The sequence below is a fragment of the Thunnus maccoyii genome, chromosome 13, assembly GCF_910596095.1.
Source record: "Thunnus maccoyii chromosome 13, fThuMac1.1, whole genome shotgun sequence".
Classification (NCBI taxonomy): domain Eukaryota; kingdom Metazoa; phylum Chordata; class Actinopteri; order Scombriformes; family Scombridae; genus Thunnus; species Thunnus maccoyii.
Genome location: NC_056545.1, coordinates 22,307,408 through 22,313,644, shown reverse-complemented (window position 1 = coordinate 22,313,644; position 6,237 = coordinate 22,307,408).

The following is a 6,237-nucleotide window of genomic DNA, read 5'->3' as shown; positions in this document are numbered from 1 at the left end:
AGTAAACGGTCATCTGTCGAGGTTTTACAGCAACACCCCCCCTTAGGAATGATCCATTGCTATACACATTACGTCACCTCTGTTGATAACCCCACATAATTGATTTATCAAATCACTTTATTCTTTGCTGTCTCTGCCCGCTACTCACTGAAATAAATCTATATGTTGTTGTTTTTTTTTTTACTTCTGCCAAAAAGTGTATACATTCATACACTTTCATGTGTTTTCTCTCCCCTCTGTATCAGTTGGCAGGATTGTTTAAAGTCCCCCCCTGCTCAAAAATGTGTTTTTCTTCTTGTTCCTTCAGTTGGATATCTGAGCTTCACTGTACAGACTGATGTATGTGCATAGTTTAACACTAGAAGGCTGTTTTCACATTCATCTGCTGAAAGTGGAAAGTTTCTCTGAGTTGATTGAAAATCCAATTTTGAGGGTCAAGCCAAGGAGCATCACAAATTGTGACATCACAACTAGGTTGGAGCCAATCCTGGTCCAATATTCAAATATACAATTGAGATTTGGAAACTTGAAGCTTCCAGTGCACATACACTGAGAATGGACTTTACGGTGATGTATGAGACATCTTGTGTCCAACAGTTAAACTTCAGAAATGAAATATTTTTGCATATTTATAGATTCTGTAATCTTAAATGAGGGAGAAGGATAGATGTCACTTAACTGACCCTTTTTTGTGGAAAAACCATATCAGACACAATTATTATTCAAAGTAGTGTATTTTATATACATCTTATATCATGGCTGGAGAGGATCTTTAAATTGTTGAACAGATTTCAGTCAAATTTGATGGAAAGTTCATTAAGGCCAATTAATCAGGAAGAGGAAGAAGAAGATACATGTTTGGTGCAGATGGGGCCCACCATATATATACACTTAGCATTTAACATTTTATCTCAAAACTCTTGAACCTTGAAGTATAGAGACTACTTTTTTTCTTGATTGTTTGGTCCAACCATGGACTGTCATATTGGCCACGCCAGTTTCCACCTCCACCTTTTCCACCATTTTGTATTTGCAGCATTTTTTTTCCTTGTCCACGTGTAGGCTACAAATTTAATCTAATGTTCTAAAATTAGGTACATAACTCAATTTGACTGAACCTGTTAAAAGGTAAGTGGTTTATTTTTTGGCATTCCACAAGCCTATTACTTTTATGATATGACCAGGCCAAATTCTTGTAAGCATGCACATTTGACAAAAATTGCCATAATGCCTTGATTGAAGGCATCATTCAACTGCAATATTTAGATAAAATGTGCAGTCACTCACTCTGAACAATCCTTCAAATGTTGATGGTGTACCAGCATAGGAGATTCTAATTTTCTGTTTGGACAACAATTTAAGATCAGAACATTTTCTGTTCTGTAAATGACTTCATTGTATGTCATGAAGAGGGTGATAACAGACAGAAAAGAAAACAGAACAACTCAACAATACATCAATACAACTACAGAACTATAAAATACAATCATACAGAGCATTTATATTAAAACAGGGGGTGCTGAGTCACAGCAGTGTAGGAGTCTCAGTTGATTGTTGACTCATTCTCCTGCTTGTCCATCTTTCTCCTCCTCAAACTGAAGAAGTGGCGGATTCTTTTTCAATGCTGAGCGCCTCTTTTTTGTCTCTAGGATCTTCTCCTCAGAAACATCCTCTTCTAGCAGCATTTTGATGGCTTTTATTGCAACAAGGGTCTTTTCCTCCTGCTCCTCCCACAATACAACTACAGCACAATCAAATACAATAATACAGAACATTTATATTAAAACAAGGGGTGCTGAGTCACTGCAGTGTAGGAGTCTTAGTTGATTGTTGACTCATTCTCCTGCTTGTTCTTCTTTCTCCTCCTCAAACCGAAGAAGTGGCGGATTCTTTTCCACACTGAGCGCCTCTTTTTTTTCTTTGGGACCTTCTCCTCAGAAACTTCTTCTTCTTCTACCAGCATTTCAACGGCTATCACAGCAACAATGCTGTTATCCTCCTGCTTCTTCAGCTTCTCCCTGAGCTGGGCATTTTCTGCCTGGAGGGCCTGACTTGCCTCTTTCTCAGCCTGGAGCTGAGTGGCAAGCTCAAGGTTGGTGGAGGTCTGTTGCTCAAGTCTTGTTTTCAGGTTCTCTGACTGCTGCTCCATGGTTTGATGGAGGGCCTCCTGCTCAGCCCTCAGCTTATTGAGCATCTCCTGGTCTTCGCTCACCCTTTCAGCATGAGAATTCCTCTCTGTCTCAAGTACATCCTGATGGATGTTTCTCTCCTGCTGCAGCTGATCACTGAGCTTTAGATTCCTGGCCTTTTCACCCAGGATCTCATTGCTCAGGCGCACCACCTCTTTCCACAGAAACTTGTTCTCTTTGGTTTCTGCCTCCAGCCTGGCGGAGAGCTCAGTAACTTTTTGCTCCTTGCAGACAATGTGTTGCTCTGCAGAAAGGAGGTGAGCTTTCAGCACCTCGACCTGTATCCAAAGAGCCTCGTTTTTTATCTTGCAGTCGATGCGCTGCCTGGCCTCCATTTCGGGGTCCAGGACTGATGGATTCACTTTATCAGACATGTTCCTGTCGTTCTCTGTCAGTGATGAACACTTTTGTCTCTTTCTAACCGGTTAAAAGGTGTGAAATGAACTGATTCTGCCTGAACTGATATTCCAGTATATAAATACTCGCTGATATCATAATAAACAGAGAACTATGATATCATAGTCATCACTGTGACCCCCGAGAATCATTAAAGTCTGAAAAGAGACACAGCTACAGTAACGTTACCATGGTGGATACTTCTATTCTTGGACCATTGCTCTTTTTAATTTTCATGAATTATCTGCCAAATGTTTCTGACTCAGTATTGCCAACACTGTGCAGATGACACAAATGTCATAATTTCACATCAGTAGTATCAATAAACTACAGACGCATTTGTTTATTTTCTAAAATTTTATTTCAGTTCTCATGGTAACTAAGTTTTTTCATATTTGTTGTTAATTCAAGCATTCATTCATATTGTACTACACAGTCTGAACATTTTCATCTTCCTTTATGTTACAGTAATGTCATTATAAAGTTTAATTTAGATACAGAGGCCCCATTTTGTGGAACCCAAATTTGCATATCGTTCATCACTCATCACCTTTGTTTACTTTTTAAAAAAACATCTTAAACATTGATAACCTCCCAAGTGCAATGTTGTTTGACAACATTAATAATTTACAATAAGTGAATATATATAGAATAACTGACTCATAACAGACTTACAGCTGATATGTCATTGCAGAAAAGGCTCAGGTGTAATTAATAGCGTCAATGATTGCCATGTCCCATTTAATTTGGCCTCTTCTAAGGGGATGCACCTGATGGTTTGTTAGTGTTTGCTGCTTCCTGGGACACTGAGCCATCGTTAATGTTGTCACCTCGGGCTGTGGTCTATTCATTTGACGGCAGTCCCTAATGAAAAATCATTTATAATACGTGTTTGTGGTGTACAGACGTTTATGGTGGTAGGTTTATTTCAAATCTATCGTATCATTAAATTGGTGTTTCGCTGTGATGTTTGGAGACTACCAAAATTACCATTATACTGAATATATGTATAATTTTTTTTACACTTGAATTGGTGATGGCTACCGAACACTGAATTGTCGAAGTGACACTAAATTAAGGTTGTTGCTTTTGGTGGGCAGTCACGGCTGTGTGGCTCTGTCACAGACAGACATATGTAGCTCAAGTTGCCGCTCATAGTTCAGTCAGTCAACAAGTTAATCCTTGCAAAGTCAGGGTGGGTGGGGGTTGGGGGCAGCACCCCCTCCTGCTGACAGAAAGCTAACCAGGTCAGTGCTTTAATTTGAGTCTCAGTGCTGTCCTCTGGAGAGCCACAAGGGATACAATTACTCTCCCACTATCCCATTCATCTGCTACTCTATGGTGCAAACGTTTGTGCTCGTGAATGTGCATGTGAGCATAACAGCATGTCTTTTTTTAATCTATCTTGAAGCGGATAAAATGAGTGCATTGAATATTCTCATTGTTCTTAAATTCATTCAGAAAATTCTGCCTTGAGTGTAATGCTTCAGCATGAAAACTATACTGTATGTTGCTGTAGCAAAGAAGTTATGATGAGGGAGAGAGACTTAAAGACTACAATTCAATTTAAGGGTTTCTTTTCAAATCACGGCCACATCAGAATTTGTACGTTATAAAGTTTCCCCATGACTTTTCCACAACCCCTCCTCATGCAGCCGTAGACTTTTCCATTAGACATGATTTAGCCCATGATGAGCCCCACTATTATGCTAGTATGTCATTATGTTTTCTGCTCTTTGCATCATATTTCCTTTTACTTTAACCAGCACCTTATTATTTTGTAATTGAACTTCCATTTCTTTCAAATGTCTCATAAACATGAGTAGAAATTGCCAAGTCAACCGAGTCAAATGTTTTGTAACCAGCAGTGTTTTAAGCTAATACACATAGAAATAACAGAAACACATGTGCAATCCAATATAGCCCTGTAATAAAGGAGTGAGGTGTTCATTTAACTATTTCTTACTTCTTCTGTTATTATTGTACATAGATGTATTATAATGTAAGCTGTTTATGCCCATCTCCTACATGTATAGATGAGCAACACAAATCACCACTGACTTGAACTCAATTTCTCTCTGACACTGTATCAAAAGAGTTCAATGTACTAAACATACAAATACTTCTTTCACAAAGGTAGTGTTTATCGTGGGCTAGTCTTTACTGGTTTGCATTATATTGCTTATGTATTGTTGTATTTTTTGTAAAAAGTTGGTTTTGTAAGAGTCTTTGCTCTTACAAAATTACCTGCATTTAGCCCAGTGGCACAAGTTACACAGTAGCTGTTGCTTTGGTAACAGCTAATGAGGATCCAAATATATAAACATTGTTTAAACAATTTTGTGTGAAAAAATACCTCAGGGTTTTTCCCTTAAATTTAATCTCAGGTAAATAGCAAACACAGAGATAAGTGTTTTGTCTCTGTCTCTCTCTACCTTCACATGACATGCATTTGGCTCAGAATGAATTATCTTTTCTTGGTGTGCTCATCGTGAACACAGTACAATGAAAACACCACAACACACTGGAAACCTGTGTGACCAAAACTAAAACAGAAGCTGTGTTAATGAAATCAGCCATTATTAAACCAAAAGCCACAGAATCCATTTTCTCAGTTGAGGATGTGAAGGATTTTTGTGATCGTGATAACAACCTTTTTCTTCTGCTCTCGCTCTAAAGCTGCTCTCCGTCACCAGGTACTTTCTCTCTCTGGAATGTTTTTCAACTCTTCAAGTGCTCTTTCACGAAGACCAGAGAGGTATTGAGAGGGCTTGAGGATTGTGGCAGAGTAAAGATCGGTTAAATTAGTCCACCTCCTGCTCAGACGCTTCTTTTATTCCATGGGTCAGCACCTCCCTCCCTGTTTACCCACATAAATTGGTTTCTCTCTGCTTTCTGCCTCTATCCTCTCTCCTACATAAGTGTCCATCTGGACTGTGAGAAAGAGGAGGGGACAGGAATTTCATCAATAATAACATAAGTTACTGAGAATGCCTATTTTTCATAACCTCATACAAGTTTTTTCAGGTGCCACATGCTTACAGACTACAGACTAAAGTTAAAGGCTGCAGTTAAAGTCACAGTGTGTACTGTAGAACCACAGCATATACAAACCAAAGGTGACATCTGCTGGCTAAAGGATGAACTCTTTACATGCAGATTCAGACTTCACATCACCACTCTACATATGTCTTTTCATCTTGTAACACCATTCTGTTGGCATCTTGTGTCACTTTGTAATTGGCTATAACTCATCATGACTTTTAGCCCGATTATCATAAAACAAGGTATTGTGTATTTATAATGTTGTTGAAGTAAGCTAGAGAAATGACAACTACTTTAAAAATGTTAACTGTTATGGAAAATTATCTGTCGACATATGACACTAAATATTTAGTTCAAATATTAATATGTTTGTGCTCCAAATGCAGTCTGCATGCAGATGTGTAAAACTGTTTTGGTCAAACCACATGATATCATTCAAAAAGCTGTTGTTTGTAACACTGTCAAGAGATATAGATAAATATTCACTATTCACTGCATAGTCCTATTGGTGAGTTTGCTATTTTGCAGTGCTGTCCGAATTTTTATGTGAAGCTTATTTTATCCTATATTCACAATTCAAGATTAAAGATTAATTTATGATTTTCAT